Source organism: Apus apus, chromosome 9 (genome assembly GCF_020740795.1).
Source record: "Apus apus isolate bApuApu2 chromosome 9, bApuApu2.pri.cur, whole genome shotgun sequence".
Taxonomy (NCBI): Eukaryota; Metazoa; Chordata; class Aves; order Apodiformes; family Apodidae; genus Apus; species Apus apus.
The window spans coordinates 8,516,638-8,535,355 of NC_067290.1; the positions used below are offsets into that span (position 1 = coordinate 8,516,638).

At 48.6% G+C, this 18,718-nt stretch overlaps 1 protein-coding gene across 2 annotated transcripts in view; it reads right to left on the reverse strand.

Annotated features, from left to right (window-relative positions):
* CHST13 (carbohydrate sulfotransferase 13) overlaps positions 1-18,718 on the reverse strand; it is a 54,934-nt gene that overhangs the window by 10,347 nt on the left and 25,869 nt on the right. The window lies entirely within an intron of this gene.

The following is an 18,718-nucleotide window of genomic DNA, read 5'->3' on the forward strand; positions in this document are numbered from 1 at the left end:
GTAAGTACTTCAGACAGAGCAGATGAAGTTTAGAGGGTGAACTGTAAGGGACACAAGCAACTGGAAAGCAAGCAGTGTTTAAATAGGAAATACTGGGCAGAAGGCAGATTTCTAGTAAAAGATCTCTAAGATTTGCTTTGGGGTCAACACTTCAGGAATGAATAGACAAAAAAATAGAATGTTACTGACAGTGGACAAAGTGTTGAGAAAAGCAGGGAGAGACTAAAACACCAAACAGGGAACTGAAGCTTCATCCTGGAGATGTCCCCTTTGAACAGGGGAGTGGAAATGCAACAGAATTTAATTTTGCAATGTTGGAATTCAGCAGTTTCAGCTACTTTGCTGCTGGAAGTGGCAGGAGGTCCCAGATGCATTAGTTCTGGGCTGTCAGCTGCCAGTGTGACAGTCATAAAAAAAGCAAATGAAGTCCTGAAATATACCAGGTGAGTTATTTGCCATAGCAGCAAAAAAAAAAAACACGCATGAATACTATTACCCATAAGGTTGGTAACCCTCACCTGCAGCACTGACAATTCTGCTCTCCTAGGACCAAGGCAGGTCCAGAACTGCTAAGAAGGGCTACGAGGCAACCAGGCAATCCCAGCACTTGATGTCCCATGGGAGTCTGCAGGACCTGAGCTGGGATGTGATTGTTCCCTGAGAACAGACCAGCAGAGAGGGACAGGGAGCGTTTCACATACAGGACATCTTAATGCCCACTTGCTCAGGTGCCTAATAGGAAGAGGTTTGGGAACCCCAGATCGGTGGGAGTCTCGCCAAGATGTAGCAGGAGGAAACCCAACTCCTTTTGGGCTGGAGGATGGACCTTTCAGGCATTTTCCAGGCCAGACCTTGGGGCCAGAAGGAGCCAAAAGCTCCACTCATGGTCTCCAATACAAAACACTGGAAGGAGTTAAAACCTGGAAATTCAGTGGCCTCCAGCCAAGGGTAGTGAAGAAAAAGCACCCCAGAGGCCCCCAGGAGCTCATCCTGACACCACCACTGTCTCCTCACCACTGTCTCACAGCCCCAGCTTCACTTCCTGTTGCGTCTACACAAAACCTCAAAAAAGATAAAAATAATTGTGCCTGGCCACCTGAAACAATCATTCTGGGTGTTAATTACAGCTTGCAACTCCCCACGGGTGAGTGGGCCAGGGGCTTGTGTGTACTGCAGGAAGCCCCAGCTCTCAGGGCAGCCCCTCTTGGGGGCATCTCAGAGATGCTCTCCCAGACCAAAAAAAGGCTCCGAACTTGAGGGTGGAAGGGTGTGAATCCATCACATCTGTGATGGATTTGTGAGGGATTCTGGGATTTGAACATAGGAAATGGTATTGGTGACATGAACTGACGACCTGACACACATGGTGCGTGCACAGCTGTGCAGCAGAACTGTATTTACACGATAAAGAAGAGTTTCTGGTGGGAAACAAATAGGAACAATATCACCTCTTTATATTGAAAGGGGAAGTAGCCAGAGCTCTACAGTGTAAAGGGAACAGCACTTGCCTAAAGTCAGTCACTGGAAGAGCCAGGAATTAGGACCTGGATCTCTTTGCAGGCACAGCAACGAGCTTTTCCAGACTTAGCTGGTTTTCACTCCTCTCCAGCACCTGTCATGGACAATGAGCAAGTGCTTCAGTAGTGCCAGTGACAGCTCACTTGTCCCTGACTGCAGAAATGTAGCCCTGCTTTGTCAAGATGGGCTCCTTGCTATTACAGTAACTGCACCCAAGAGACATGGAGAAGGATCCTGCCATCTAATTTAAGAAAGGATACTGAGACTCTGTTATTCCAAGCCAAACCCTAGCTGCAGCCACTGGCTGCTGAACCTGTCCAATTTTCAATTTTAAAATCCAAGAGGGAAGAAGAAAAAAAAAAAAAAAAGAGAGAAAAAAAAGGGAGAGAGGGAAAAAAAGAAAACAGAATTTGACAGCAACAGTGATAGATCCAGAGGGTTCCTGCAACCTGAGCTCAGTTTTCCCTCCCAGTTTGGTAGCAAAGCCTGTGACACACTGCCTGGTTGGTGGCTGGACACTTTGACAGTGTGAACATGGCCCAGGGCACAGAGGCCAAGAAATCATACATGGAGTCAAAGCCCTGGGCAGTGGCTTGTGGTCTGAGCAAGGAGCTGCCCTGCCTGGAAGGATCAGAGCTACTGGGTCGAACAGTGCTGGTCGCAGGGAATCAAAGCTTAAGCCTAGGAATCTCTGGCTTTTACTCTTGGGCTTGGACTGGTGGAAACCACATTTATTTTATTTCCACCTAAGCACAAGAGCTGATTGTCATTTAGTTGGTTTTTCAGGTATTTTTTAAAGATACTTTTCAAAATGAGAGTGATGTGGGATTCCAAACACCAAAACACCCCACCAAACTCCAGACCCAACTACTTAACACTGCTGAAGGTCAATGGAGAAGAGGATCACATTAGCAACCATTTACTTTCTCACACACTGGATTCAGCTGTGAAAACGAGTGGCATTTCTGGCATTCACATCCTTACACATCTTCAGAACTAAGGGAGCACCTCTGGGAATTAAAAACAAAACCCATTCCTATTTTTATTCTTATAGGAAGGTTTTGATTTGGGAATGCAAATTTTTTGCTTCAGTGAAGAGGCAAAGCCAATCTAGCGAGATTCCTGGGACTGCTCATTTTTACTGCATCTAAAATGCTGGGGATATAGACAACAGAGGCTGAATTAAAATGCTAGAGAAGAAAGGAAAAGAAATCTAACAGAGTCACATGCTTGATTTGCTTAAATGCATCCTTCAACTTTGTGAATTCAGACCCAACCACCTCCGCTGTGGAGCTGCAAGTGAAGTGAAAAGGAGGAGGTGTTACTGGCTGGGCTTCACTCAGGTGTTTGCTCCAGATCCAGCTCAATGGGTTAATGAATTGCTCCAAGAAGCTTAAGTCTCCTTGAGCACCTTTTTTTGCCATAGATGATCCCCCACATACAATGATGATGTGGGGAAGGGGGGGATATGGCTGCCATGTGAGGCTGCAGGATGAGGGGATGACCATAAAGCAAGAGCACAGAAAGATGTGTCCTCTGGCAGGGCCTTGCAAGCTGATGGCTTGTGTTGCTGTTCTTAAAGACATTAATCAGAGAGCAGCCCTTGTCCCCCATCACTCTGCTGTGTCACATGGCAGCCATCTTCAGTGGTTTAGGTGGGACCCTGCCCCTCACCACCTTGCAGCACCGCTGGGAAAATGTGTATTCCCACAGCTCACAAGGGAAAAGGGAACACTCCTGGAGGGATGGGCAGTGGGAGTATTAGGAACAGGACCTCCAAGAGGAGGCACAAGGTTTGTAGCTGGTGCACCCCTGCAAGAGTCTTTGAGCAAGTCCTTCCCAGATAACACAGCCAGGCTAATGTAGCATATCAGAAGGATTAAGAGTCACCGTTGTGATCCTGCTTCCTTGAGCAGGTCAGCAGGCAAGAACATCTCCGTCTCCTGCAAAGCCACCATGTGACTTAATGGCATCTCTCCATGTCACCAGCTGAGCCACAACCTTCAGACATGGGACCTGGAAGCTCAACTGTCCCTCTGAAACCACTAGATAAATGTCTTCTCTCACTGGCATTGCATCCTCACTCTCAGGTTCAGTAGGTGCCTCCAAGAAGCTTGGTTTTGGGCCACACAACTCTGTTTTAAAGCACAGCCACCAGATGGATGTTTGGCAAAGCCCCATCTCCAGCCAGGCACCATCTCTCACAAGGAGCATCGCAGCAGCTCTCACTGGTGTCACACTCCCCAGGACAACCAAAAGACATCTGTTCTCACAGGGATGGGGAGTAAGAGTAAGTAAGTAAACACGTAAGAGTATGAGGATCATCTGCTTGTCCCTCAGAGGGCTTAATGAAGGGTATTTAGTTTCTTTACCATTACACAACTGCTGCTATGAGTTTAAGGCACTTCCCTCACAGTACCTACATGACATAGTGGGCTGGAAAACACATACCTGCTCACTTTGGGGCTAAGCAAAAGATCATGGGAAGTTCCGGCTTAGGTGGTGCCACACACCCTTGCATAGAAGTCCTGCTGAATCTGGCAAGCACATGATCATGCCCAAAGACATCCCACTACTGACAGCCCAGCCCACTAGGACTGCTCCCCATGACAACTGTCCAGTCAGCAGTTCACATGGTCCTGACTTAATACTGTTTTGTTCAACAGGAATTAAACCGAGTGACCTGAACATGGCTGGATCAGACAGAACCAAGCCCCAGCAGCACTGGGATACTAGAAAGCTTAGCTCAGGCTTTTCCCCCACTGCTAAATATTTTCTACCATCCCTGCCCCCAGCCCTTTTGGAACAGCCAAACCAAATAATTAAACCCCCTCTTCCCCTCACTTCCTAGCACTTAGAAACTGCAGAGGGCTAAAGAGAGGTGCATTACGAGGAGGTTACCCACAAATTTAAGGGAAAAAAACCACAAATAAAAGAAGCTTGGAGGCAAATCTGAGCAGGGCAAGACAAGACGTGCACATGTGGAGGTCTTCACAGAGAATAACCCATGTACAACAGGCACCATGACCTGCAGCAGTAAAAGACAAATCTCCTGACCCACCAGCTCAGACGAACCCGCTGGGAGAAGGTGGTTTTGCAGCACCAAAAGAACCAGGGTCACCTACAAGTGATGTTAGAGCTGCCAAGATAAAGTACCATTTCCGGGCAAGATGAAGGAGGGAAACAGGATGAAGGCTGGACCCTCTTCCTCTTCTCCAGTACCTAGCTGAAACATGTCTCATCCCCATGGAGTCAACAGAAGAGTCCTACCAGCTTCTGTCACACAGAGCCTCTTTCTCTAGAAATCTCCCTCTTCTTCCCAAATTACTTTTTTGTCTTTCTGGGAAGCTACTTAAGGCTTACTCCATGCAGCCACAGATAGTTCTCAATGGGTGATGGGGCACCTCATCCCCAGCACCCATTTTCAGCCCACATCTCTGAAGATGAAGCACCCTCAGTACCTCCTTCCCAGCCACGTTCCTCAGAAGAGGTACTACAGGCAGTGACCCAAGGTGACACTTCCCATTCTGAGGAGGCCCAGCTGTACAAACCTCCTAGACAAGAGGGAAAAGAATGTTTTCCAACCTCCTTCCGCCAAATGCACAGGGTCCATGGCTACTATCCCCTGGGACAAACCCTTCTGCAGCATTTCCATCCTCAAACCACACAGTTCCTACACACAGAGAGAGCTGAAGTTACTGGGCATCCCCTGACTTCACTGTTACAAGGTGTACATGGGCTCTCCCAGATGCCCAAGATTACTTCCTCTGGGAAGGTGATGGAAGGAGGTGTCACAGGTTCTCCAGAGTTCCAGGGCAGAGTAGTACAACTGGATGGTAATGACAGCCAGGCTCCCTGGCACTAACAACAGTCTCCCTAGAGCCAAGAAACACACTCGAGGAGGGGACAACGAGTCACTGTTTTACACAGGATAATGCAACCAATGGCATCACCTCTGGCAGGAAAAATCATTCACTCTTCTTGGGATGTGCCAGTTGGAAGGCCGCGATTCATGGGCGAGAGAGGGACAAGGGGGAGTGATGCCTCCAGAAAATGTTAATTCAGGGTGTGGCTGAAGGTCCTAAGCTATTTTCTGTGGAAAGTGATGATGGGAAGAGCTGTACAAATGGTGAGTACACATCCTGCTGTCGTTCCAGCCAGACAGGAAATGGCAGAGCCTGCCAGAAGCAGCAGTGGTTGTGGTGTGGAAATGCTGGCCTCAGGGAACTGAAGTGGGACCAAAACTCTAAGTGCATCTGCCCCCACCTGAACATGACATCTCTGATATCTGTATGATGGCATCTGCCATCTGGGACCTGGGGCTCATGGGACAGGAGTGCCTCTGGCACGTGGCATTAGGGGACAGAGTGGCAGCAGAGCTGCATCACCTGTCTCTCTAATATTGGGACACTTACACCATCCACAAAGTGCAAATTATTCCCAGCATGGGGCCATCACACACAGAAATAAGAGGGCAAACAGACATAAAGACAGCCCAGGAGCCCAAAGTGTATTAAATGCACTCACTCAGTTTCTATCCTGCTGGCAAAAGGCAGATGGATGCTCCCTGCTTCCTCAGTGCAGAGTTACAGTGCCCTTTGCTCATGACTGTCACCTACCCACAAACATTTCCATGCTTGATGACTGATGCTGGATGCAATAAACTCCAGACAGCAAACACAGAGCATTCATTCAGCCTCCAGCGCAAAGCACCACCAACACCAAGTGCCACTAGACTTCGGGTTTCTCTGCCTGGTTCCAGCTCAACACAGACACATTGACTTTCATAGGAAAATGCCTCAGCCCAGCCTCCCAAATGCTGTGGCAACCTTTGTAGTGGAGGCAATGCCAGTGTGCCAAGGAACAGTGGCAGATGCCTCCTGAACGCCTGGCAAGACAGAGGCAGCAGCTTTGGGGCTGACCCCCTTCCCAACTGCAGTCTCTTGCTGACTGTCCCCATTGTCACTGACTTTTCAGTATCTCCTCTTCTAGCTCAAACATGTCATGACCAAGATCTTGATCAAGAATCACATGTGAAGAGCACTTTCTGACAGGTGACACACGGAGCTAGCACAGAAATGTGACAACAGGACACATTTCACATGACAGCCCCCATCCTCCATCGAAAGGATCCACCAAATACCTCTCCAAGGGGAAGCTTCTTCATTCTCACTCCTCAAGGTCTGCTGTCCCTTTGTTACAGACCATGGCTGGAGACAGGATGCTGGGCAAGATCAACCACTGCCACTGCCCCATTCAATGCCACATGTGGCATGGGATGGGAGGGGGACAGAGGTCCAATATTCAGAGCTATTTGGACTTTTCTCCAAAACACTAAAAAAAAAAAAAAAAAAAAGAGTGATTTCTGCCAAAATGCTCCAAAGAAACATGGCAAGCACTGCTGACAATGTAATCTCCACTGTCCACTTCTATTAACCCTCTCACAGATTTAGCAGGAACTGGTAGGCCCGGTGCTGACTTTCCACCACCCCAGATGCTGCAAAGCCAGTGTGACCCGGGGTACAGCCCCCACCAGCACCCCTGGGAGAGACACTGCCCAGCAGGCTGCTGGAGCACTGGCATGTCACAAGGGACAATGGGACCTCGTGGATGCAGTTTGCTTCTCGTGCCTGGATGACAAACCCAGCCCACAGAGCTTTGTATTTGCAGCGCCAACTCAGCACTCTGCAGTTAACACTGGAGCTGAGAGACAATTTAGCATGAATGTGTTTGCAGCCAGCTCTGTCTTCCATATGCTCTACACAACTGCTCAGACAGCAGCCACAAAAGGCGCTGGGAGATCTGAGAGGGTGTCATCAGACGTATTTTTTTACAGCTGCTACAAAAAGAACATTAAGCTCCTGACGTGAGATTGGGTCTCAACATCCTGCACTACTGCAGATTACTACTGCATGGCACATCACTGGGCAGGCAAATAATTACTTTTCTAATGTTATTTCTTGTGGTTTGTTTTGATTTTCTTTTCTCTCTAACAGGAGATTGCTCAGCCTTTAACAACTGCCTAGAACAGACACCTGAAATCCCTGTGTGTCCAGACTTCAGCCAGATGACTCCTGGTTAGGGACTGCTGGCATTACCCAACCTAGCACAGGGACCAGCAATTGCTGGTTCCAGAAGCAACGCTGATGCAGAAATCTGGCTGTTGGACATGCTTTAAAACCACTCTTGATACTCAAGACCAGATCTTGAGCTTTACATAGGAGGAAGTTATTGCCACTGCCATTAGGAAGAAGATATTAAAATTACATACAGAAGCTCCTTGTTTCCTATAAAGCCTCACAAAAGGTCTTTCCACTTCTGCTTTCTCACACAACTTACTTTATATTTCTGAAGGTAATTTTTTTTTCATTTCTCACTGATGGCACCTCTTGGACTATCACAGCGTCACCAGACATACCCAGGCACTGGGGCTGGCAGAGCTGACCCTTGGCTGTGTGTCTCTCCCCTTGCCAGAGACAGCTCAGGCTCTGTTTGTCAGTGAAGGATTTCCTATTCCAAACTAGTCAACTTGAGTCAAGGATCAGCCAGGGAAACTCTGGTCAAGTGATGGGAAAGAGTGACAGCTATAGGATTAACTCACAATAAATCATGCAGAGGGGGAAAGACAGAATCCAGCTGCTTCAAGAAACTTGCCAAATGCCACAGCATCATCTCTGGGGATCAGAGCAGGGTCAGAGCCAACAGCAGCTGGTCTGAACATTCTGTTCCATTCAGTGGTTCTTCCTAAACCCTCATGTCTCTTGGGTGGCAGGAGTCTCTGGTCACCTGGTACCAGCCTGAGGCAGATATCAGAAAGGATCGCAGGCATTTGAGGTGGGAGGATGTATTTCACTGGGTCAACACACCTAGCTCACTGCTGTCAGGAGGCATGTGGCTGAGATCTTCAGAGAAAACAGAAAATTAACATTATCCAGCAGGAATATGGCCTCTGTGAGCAATTAAAATATCTGTGCATGAGCACCACACAACCTTCTGTTTTCAAATGGTTAATTCCTCCTACAAGCCAAGCTAGAAGCTTTCCAAGAGCAATTTCTCTTCCCCATTATGCCTGTCACTCTCCTGGCCCTGGCTGGCTGCTTGCATATATAATGCAAGCCTGAACTGCCAGCATTTCCATTCCTTGTCAATAAACCCTTCCTTTCCAGTCTGCTGCTCAACAGGAATTGCAGCAGAAGGGCTTGTGCTGGCAGTGCCAAGGCAGAGATCCCTGCCGGGATGCACAGGGGCATGAATTTCAACTGACCTCTCTCCTCCACCCACACACTGGAGCAGTGTCCCTTCCCCTGCAGACTCCCATCCCTGGGCAGGATCAGGCAAGCTGCAGAAAGCTTGTGGGCTCAGGCAGCCACATGGATCTAACAATCCAAGAACCCATCTGCACCAGCCTGCTGCCTTCTGCCGCAGCAGGCCAGGGTGCTGGGGGACCAGGCTGGGCTTGCTCAAAACCTGCCTGCAGGCAGGTCTGATTCAGGCAGATGCTGTTTGTGCCCTCTACCCATAGGCTGCCTACACACATACAAGAAAAAATGAGGTCTCTCTAGAGTTGTAGGTCTCAATGACTTGCCTGCTGTACACATTTCAAGCCACCCTGTCAGTTCTGTGCATCTGGAATTGATGAAAGCCTCAACAAACAGATCTTGGAAAAACACACTCAGCAAAGCCTTCCCAGCACATCACCTTGCACACTGCCACTCCCCAGCTTTGTTTCACAGCTCTTGCCCCTCTGCTCTCAGTAGTGGCAGCTGAGGGTCTGTGTCCTGCCTTTCCACACACCAGTAGGTCATTAACCTGTGAGACTCACTGCCACAAGATACAGAACAAGAGGCTTTACAATACACTGAAGAGATGTAAGAGCTTGCAGAAGAGGACAGGAGCTAATTCGAGCCTGCTAGAAGATAGAGAGAACCATCTCCAGCACATAACCTCTCATTGCATAGCTCCTAGTGCCCACTTCTGATGCATTTGGTAGTGAGCATTGCCTAAGGCCACCAAAGAGCCCTGTCTTCCCAGCTGGCATGTTTAACAGAGGATAGAGACATCTCCAGTGTCATTGCAGCACTGAGATGCAACAGCAGCAGCCCTGTGAGCAACTTGTCTGGGTGGTTGTTGCATTTGTCTCCCTGTTTCTGGCCAAGCCCTAAGAGTAGCTGTTAGCAGCAGGTGCTCTGAAGACATCTCTTTCCTTTTTACTGGGCATAAGCAAGGTCTAATGGAGACCTCAGGAAGCAGGGAACAGGGAGTCTTCCATCTACACCCACCCAGCAGCAGCCTTTCATGGGCAACTGAAGCAAAAACTCCACCAGCCTCGAATCAGTCTTGTTTCAGTCTCAGAGCACCTGTGGCTGCTGATCCTATTAAGGTGAAGGGAATTCAATCTCTCTAACACTGCCAGGAGTAAACCTGGAAAAGACCCAGCTGTGAATATGCTACCCCTGCACCCTTGCCAAGAGGCATGGCCCAGCTCTGCAGGTGTCTGCAGGTCTGAACTCGCCGCCTTCCTGTGCCATGGAGAAACATGACGTGCAGAGACACTCCCCGTGGCCAAGGGGGTTAGCCACCTGCTTGCAGGGCATCAGGATAACAATGGGGATGAGGAATTGCTGAGGAGCTTCTGATCTTCAATTAGTTTGTGCTTATTTCCCAGGTCCCTGCCTCCAGGAAAGCCCTCTGAAACAGGGAAGCCAGCCTCAGAGACACCCACACCCAGCCACTCCAAACAAACATCACCTTTGAACCTCATGTCAACATTGCCCGTCGTCCTGCGAGGTCAGTGAAGCAACATCTGGCCAGAGAGCAGGCTTGGATCAGGTTTCACATTAGGGGTGAGACTACAAAACCACAGGGAAAGCAGGGCTCCAGGAGAGACCACTCCAAGAGATGGCAAACACCCACTCCAAGGGATGGCTTGCTGATCTGCCATTTGGGCCACTGCAGAGACAGTGCCACCTTCACAAGAGACTTTTTGGGGAAAAGCAGCTTGAAGTCCAGCTGGATAATACTCGGAGGGAGTCCATGAAAATTAAGTCTCATTATGAAAAAGTGGGTCTCACCATCATGAGGGTTTTTCTTCAGGACAGCAGGTCCCAGCACCTGTGTTCAGCCATGGTTTGTCTACATAGCCATGTAAACTCATCTGAGCATGACACGGGACTCAGATCCGGTGCAGTGCAGTTTGCAGCATCTCCCCGCTGCAGAAACAGCTTCATGATGTGATACCACCACGAGGGCTTGGTGACAGCCATCAGGCAGAGCAGCGCCCCTGGGAAAAACAATGTATTTGTCTTTCCCTGCCCCAGTGCAACAGAGATGGTCATTGCTAAGGTGTGTGTGGGGGAAGCAGGAGATGCTAACAGAGAGGGAGACAAACAGGGCTTGAGGGAGCCAGGTTGGGCTGGGAACGGGGCTGGGAATGGCTGGTGCTTGCAGAGCCCAGCTGTAGGTGCAGGAAGCTCTGGTCACTGTGCAGGGAGAGATCAGAGACTGCATGGGATGGTGGGTGCAACAGGGACAGCAGAAGTCGGCAGACACTGAATCCACAAGCACTCACACCCTCAAAACCAGACCCTCAACCATTTCTAATACCAAATGGTAATTTTTCATCTCAGCACAGAGCTGCTAAAAGATGTGGGTTATGTGGCCAGGCCTTCCTCCACGGGCCAAGTCTTGCTACTTGGCATGAACTGGTCGGCACGTGACCTTGTTACGTGTCTGATGGTGACAAAACACCTTGGTTGCGGATGTAGCTGCCGAACCCAAGGGTGTCAGAGCTGCTGCAGTACGAACCAGTGCAGAGAAAAACTGCTTTCTCCTCCCAGGAGAGACCAACTCCCAGCTCTTCCCTGCCAAATTCCCATCAGTCTGCCTGCCTGTAAATTTACAACTGTTTTATCTAATCAAAGCTCATCCAAATACGAAGAGCTCAGGGGCACTATGGGGAAAACAGAAGCAGCCAGGCCAGCCAGCCTGCTCCTCTGCCAGGCTGCAAGAATTCCCCACTGGCTGGCTCAAGGCTGGACACCTCCATGCCCTAAAGCTAAACCTGCTCAGCGCCATCCCAGCAAGCTAAAGGCAACAGATTTGCACAAGATGAACAGATTTTTAATTCCTTCTCTGAGGCAAGGAAGATCTCGTCTATCTGGAAACAAACCCAGGCTTTTGCAGATCTTTGCTTCTGAGCCTTTAAAAGGGAAAGGAAAGAGTTGCGAGGCATGGATCTTCAGAAAGCATGTTCATCCCAGCCACCCCAGCAAGGGCTGCTGCAAAGGGCCAGGGAAGAATGAAACTTGCTCAATAGCATTCAAAAGAGATGTTGGGGAGAGCTTAGCTTCCCTCACACTACCCTGTCCAGCAGCAAGCCAGCACAAAGATATCCCCACAACCACAGGTCCTGCCAGGCTGGGTGGGTCAGCAGGACAGCACCCGATCCAAGGTGGAACTCCGATGGCAAGGCTGGTGTCCAGATCCCATGCAGGGCTCTCGAGCTGCCGTTCACCAGCTTTTCATACTGACAGACCATTTTTGAGGCACCTCCCAGGGTGAGTCCAGGCTGCAGAGGAGATATTTGAGGGTTGAACCCTGTTTATCAGAGCTCTGCATCTGGTTTTACTGGATAATTTACTGGAATTACATAGGGTGCAAACCTGCAACAGAGCAAAAATAAGAATAAACCATGACAGCTGGCCATGAAGCAAGGATCCTGGCATCTGAGATGAGAATCAGGAAGGACAACACACAGGGCAGCAGCACCTGTAGGATGCATTTATCACCCTCCCACCATCCAGCTCTGCTGGAAGGACTTTACTGGCAAGGGGGCAGTTGCATCTGAAGAAGGGAAAACTTAAAAAGATGCATGTGAAACAGGGAGGAAATTGCAGAGGGCTTGCAGCTGAATGTAGACCTGTCCCAAAGGTCCAGATCCAGACAGCTGACAGAGACAGGGTGTCCTGGTTTACAGCACCACAAGCTCCATAGGTGCAGGTACATATATAGAAGAATGCAGACACGTCTGAACTAGACAGCAGAAGCTGGGAATATGGGGTTAAACCCTCCACTGACACCAGTCACCCCTCTCCACCCAAGAATGATTTTACTGAAGGGAAAAAAAAGAAATACCCTCAGCTGTCAGGGTAGCTCCATTTTGTTCCTGTTCTCAGCATCAGGGCAAGCCATGGAGCGAAGGCAGGACCTTGCATGGCCATGTTCATCCCAGGCCTTTCAGGCCACTGGAGCTACTCCATGAGATGTTCTCTCCCTCTCAGACCATCAATAGCCTTTAACTGCCTTTTTTAACTAGGAAAGTTTTGGGTATTTGTCCAGCTGTGCCTCAAAGTCTCAATATGAACCATCCCCTCCTGGCCCCACAGAGGTATTTGGGGAGTTAAGCTCTTCTCTGGGTACTCAGCTCCGAGGGGGAGTAATGGGAGTAAAGCACCTAAAGCCTTTGTAGTTTCTTGGCTTCTGATAGTGGGTCCTGGGAAAGACAGCTGTGTTTGCACTGGGATTAAGATGGAGGAGGGCTTGTCATGCTCTACATTCAGATGCTTATGGGAAGAAAGGACCAAGAAAGAAAATCCATCACATAATAAAACCCACCAACACTAAGACTGCCCTGGCCACTGTGAGAACACTCATCTTCCAGCCTCAGGCCTGATGGATGATCACCAAAAGGTCCTTCCTGCACCATTTGAGGGAAAAGTCTTACAGATCCCAGATGCTGTTTTTGTGGAGTCCTTTTTGCAGGATAAAAAGGAGTGCTGGGGTCTGGGGAGTGGGGAAAAAGAAGAAAGCACAGGTGCAACATGCTGCAAGAGAGAAACAGCCAGGCTAAAAGGATGCAGTGATGCATGGCCAGGAAAGGCTGGATCCACCTGGCAGAGACATGAATCTCTCTTGCAGGCACAGAATTAATTCCCAAAATGCTAAGCCCCATCCTTCTGTCTCCCAAACCTCTCTTGTATCAGAGATTCTCAGGAAACCATAGAAAGCCAAGAAGGACTAGAGAATGGGCTTCATTACTGCCCTGCTCTCCACACTGGACTGGGCAGATTTTTCAACCATGACAGGCCTCAGCTGCAGCATTTCACATCTTCTTCAAACATGGCAAATCTGAGGGGTTTCCAGCCCATGTTGCACAATGCCTTGTCTAACAGACATCACTGTACTTTAAGGACTGGCTCCTGGAAGGGCAGCAGCTGCAGCCTGAGCATCACGGTGCTGTGACTGGGAACCTGAGCTGGGTAAAACTGACCCACGGCAAAAGCAAACAAAACAAAACAGAAAAACCAACACCATCTCAGAGGGCATCTTAGATTTCACATCCCTGCCCGTGCTTGCAGCTTTAGCCAGGGTGAAGGCAATGTAGCCCTCATTATCTGGAAGGCTGAGGACATGTCTCAGCCAGCTGCAAACATGACCCAGTCTCAGAAGGTCTTGGCCAGCCAAACAGCCGTCATGTCTCAAGGCAGCATCTGAATTTCAGCCTGAAAATGCCTTTAAACAACAGGAAGGAACTGAAGTCTAAAATAGGCTCTTTCCTGCTCTGAAAAAAACAAGAAATTCCTGGTTTGTAAGGGTCTGCTAATACCTAAGAGCGCAAGTATCTCTGTCCAGGACTAGGGTTCAGTCAAATAACTTATAAACTCTATAATCTCTCTCACTCTATAAAGTCTAAATTATTTGCCTCCCACTGAAGGGACAAACCTTTAGGCATAAGGATGGAGCTGACCAAGAGTTCACAACAGCAACCACAGACTTTGGATGCATAGCTCAGACAACTTGAAAGGCCAGATTTGCAATGATCAGAAGCTAGAGCTTCTCCAGGACCTGCTAGTGCCAAGAGATGCTGGGCTGGGCAACAGAAACCATCCCAAAGTTGGCAGAAAGTGGTAGCAATGGGCATCTTTCAGATCCACCTTGGTACATCAGAGGGCTGCTAACCACACCAAAACGATGAGGCAGTTTCCTACCTGTGATATATGCTACATGTGGTGGTGTGGCTTCTGGCACTGCTGCTCACCCTCCTCTAACATCCCAGTCCTCCTCATTCAGGCTCAGTCAAATGGTACCTCCACTCCAGAAGTAGCTGGAGGAGTCTTTGTTCTACCAGTGCCCAGAGGAGATCCAACTGGTTGATGCAGGAGCAGATAAGGATGGAGAGATCTTATTGCTTCCCTGCTTAGAAACCTTTCTGAGGCAGTATCACAACCTTGGTGCTACTACAGTCCTGGTACTACTACATTCCTGGTGGTATCTCTTGTTGTAAGAGAGTCAGAGCAAAGGCTGGGTACAGCTAACCTGCAAAGCCCTGTGGAAGTCCAACAACTCCTGCTGATAGCAGGTTGTGAGAGAACACAGGGAGTGCAGAAGCCAATGGTAAGCAAGTGCTGCTATAAAGACCTAAGAAGCAACAGCTGGATGCTACAGTCAGACAGAACCAGAGCAGACATAAGCAGCATTTTGAGATTGAGGGATTTTGCTTCTTTCTTATCAGAGAAGGCGGTTCAATACTGGAACAAACCAGAAACAACAGGAAGCAGAGCACTCCCTGTCTCACAGGCTGCCTCTGTGCAAAGTCTGCTTTTGTCCCCCCCAGTCACCTCCAGCACACACAAGACACTGGACTGGACACAGGAAGGATGGGGCAAGAACAGAAAAGCCTGGCTCTTACATAAGGGTCTCAGGATCAGACTGAAAGACCTCACCCTCCCTTCTTGCCTCAGGCTTCCATAGGTGTCTCTTCCTCCAAAAGCTTCTGAGATTGCCAGGGGATTTTTTCTGAAATAACACCGATCAGAGAGAGAAATTTTGAGAGGGGGAAGGTTATGTAAAATACTTCATATAGCACCCAGTTTCTCATCGAGAATTATGTTATTTTGGGATGGAGGAGCTGCTTATCAGCTGCTTAGGAGACTTGCAAGTTCATGCACACATCCTCCTGACCCCTCACTAGCAGCCTGAAAACTGCCAGCTCTCTGGATGCCAGTACAATTTGCCTACTCATATTTTCCAAAAAAATCTACCACTGGGGACACCCAGAGAAATTTTAACTAAGGTCTGCAGAAACCACAGACACAGATGAATGCAGTGCCTTACCACCTGCCACTCACCTCCCTCTACCTCCTCCAGATGTTCTCTCTTCCCTCTTCCCCACATCTGTACCAGCATAGCCATTCCCAGCTCCTCCACTGTTGCTAAAATCAGTGTGGTTCCCCTGAGAACAGTGGTGATCAAAGCTTTGAATCAGCAGCCTCCAGCATTTAGCCCTGTGCCAGCCCAGACATGCTGAGACTGGAGTTACATGAAACAATGGTCTGAGAGCCCCAATGCTTATTCCCACCTTCTCTATGCATAAAATGTATCATGTGCAGAAGTCAGCATAGCCACCAGTAATTATATGCTACTCCTGGAGAGGAGTAGATCAGCAGAAGAAGATCAGCTCAGAAGACAGATGACAATCATGCTGAGGCCACACAGCATCTCCTGGATGGCTGTGGGTTGAGAGCTACACAGCCAAGGCCTCCTGATGGACTGTGTTACTCCCAGCACCAAGCTGGCATCACATGAGGTTTGCCCGGGAGCTGAGCACATTTTCATCAGGGAAGATAGTGACAGGACAAGGGATAATGGTTTTAAATTGAGAGAGGAGAGATTTAGGTTATATATCTTAGGAAGAAATTCTGCACTATAAGGGTGGTGAGGAACTGGAATGGGTTGCCCAGGGAGGTTGTTGATGCCCCATCCCTGGAGATCTTTAAAGCCAGGTTGTACAAGGTTTTGTGCAACCTCATCTAGCGGTAGGTGTCCCTGCTCATGGCAGGGGAGTTGGAAACTTAGGATCTTTAAGGTCCCTTCCAACCTTAATGATTCTATGATTCCATACCTGCCCACATCACCAGTCCAGATGCAGGAGGGTCCAGTCAATCCAAACATCAGCTGCTCCAGCCAAACCCCATACCTGCCCACTGTGGTGGTCTTGGTAAACTGCACCCACCTTTGTGCTCAGCACCACTCTAATAATACCTTCCTGCTATATAGATGTTCTGCCCTTGGCCACATGTCCATAAGCCTGGAGTGAGACAGCTGAAGGCCAACAGGACAGGCAGGTCATCACCACCTTGAAGTGGGCAGGCGACAAGCCGTGGGTGCAGCTGCACCCCACGGCCAGGGGAAGACAGGGACTGCAGCCCCTGTGTCTGCTCACTAGCACATCCAGCAGCAAGGAAAGCCAACACAAAACAATCAGGATACAAAGTCAGCACACGTTCCAACACATAAACCCACATGCGGATGGATAATCTCCATGAGGAGCACTGAGACTCGTCTCACCTCTCCTGAGCACCAGCCAGGGTGGCATGCACAGCAGAGCCCATTCCTGCCTCCAAGAGCTACAAACAGGGGATTCTGCCCTTGACTTCAGTACAAATTCAGCCCAGCCCCAAAATAACCAACTCAGTGGCATTTAAGAGCAGAGTTATTTCAGCACACGCTGGCACGTGGGTGTTCCTCAGCCAGAACAAGAAAGCCTTCTTTCAGCAGAGCCATGGAGCTCAGCGCAAACTGCTCCACGCACACAGCTGCCCAGATGGAGTTAAAAGGGGGAAATGCTGGTGGAGGAGTTAATTCCTGCTCCCCCACCCGAGGGAGCCCTTAGCTCTCTCAAACTGGAAGTTTTCTGGTTATACCATCTTCCCCCGTTGTATTCCTTGTCCTGGTGACAATTCGATCCCTACGTGCATTTAGCAAGGGTTAATGCAGCATGTCAGAGGTAATGGACAGTGGGTGGCCCAGGAAAGGCAAACTGCAGAACCCTGCTAGCTATGGAGAAAAGGATCCGAGTGCTCTCAGGGGAAACCGACAGCACTACTGCTTCTCCTAGCATTTTTCTTCCTTATTATGTTGCAACCAAATGACACTAGACAACTAGAACCCCAAAACAACCTCAAGACAACCATCACATTAAAGACGACATCTTTGTCTGCGAAGTATTCACTTATTAGTGTAAGATGTAATTGGCCTCAGTTTGCTTCCCACTGGGATAAAAAAAGGGGGGGGAATTTTTTGCTTCCCTCTCTGTACATGGTAATGACCCTTCCTTTGCTAGTGTTTTTCACAGAGGAGGAAAGGAAAAACTGTAAACTGAAAAATAATAATGGAAAGAAATGGCACAAAAAACGCAGGCTGAACCCAGGGAGACAACTATGTGGCTAGAAAATAACCAGATTTTAGACAACATGAATATCCCTTTAATTCACCTCTTTTGTGAACTTTAAGGGCAAATCTGTAAAGGGTGTTCACCACCCTTGCAAAAGGGCTTCCACTGAGTGACAAACACCACTGGTTTCCACTAGTTGAGGACCCCTGCCCCAGACCTATCACCATCTACAGGACCTTTCAAAAACCACACTTGCCCCCAGTGAAGGAAATAGATTTGCAGCCTGTCAAGGGTGCTGGCATTTCCCAAAGCCCCAGCTGGCCAGTTCCTCTCAAGGGAGTGGTTCAAACCCAAAATGCCCCAAACCACTTGTGAGATGCCATCATCATTACCATCACCTGGTTTGCTCTGACCTGACGGGAACTCTGTGTGAAACTATGTTGAGACCATACAAGGGATTAAAAGTCAAGCAAGCACAAAACGTTCCGCTGACTCAGGCACGCAGAAGTCTCCTTTTGAAAACCAGAGTCCTGAAAAGAGCCACATTTTCCAGTCAAATACTAGAAAGAGAATTCAATGTAAAACGCAACCGTGTCTCTGTTAGGAGCCCTGGAGATTCAAGCCAACTCAGTGCTGCACTTCTTACTGAGCAGTCCCAATACTAAAATAAGATGCATATTTTGTTTCTTTTTTTAAAAAAATGAAAAAAAAAAGTTACTAAGGAATACAATACTGGTTGTGGCCTCCTGGAATTGCTGAATTCATTTGACAAACTTCACATGCTCTTCTAGAAATAACAAATGCTTGCCAAAACCTAACTCCCTTTCAATCCTATTCAGCCAACAAGTTAAGCCTTTTTTTTTTATTTTTAGGAAAAAACACATTAAAGTGATTGAGCCCCCCCTATAAAAGGAAAATCCCATTTCATTTATTCCACACTGATAAAATTCCACTAATGTTTCAGTCAAAATCAGTCTCCTGAATTTTAAGATTTAACTTTCAAGGCCTCATTGATGGATTGCTGCAGTA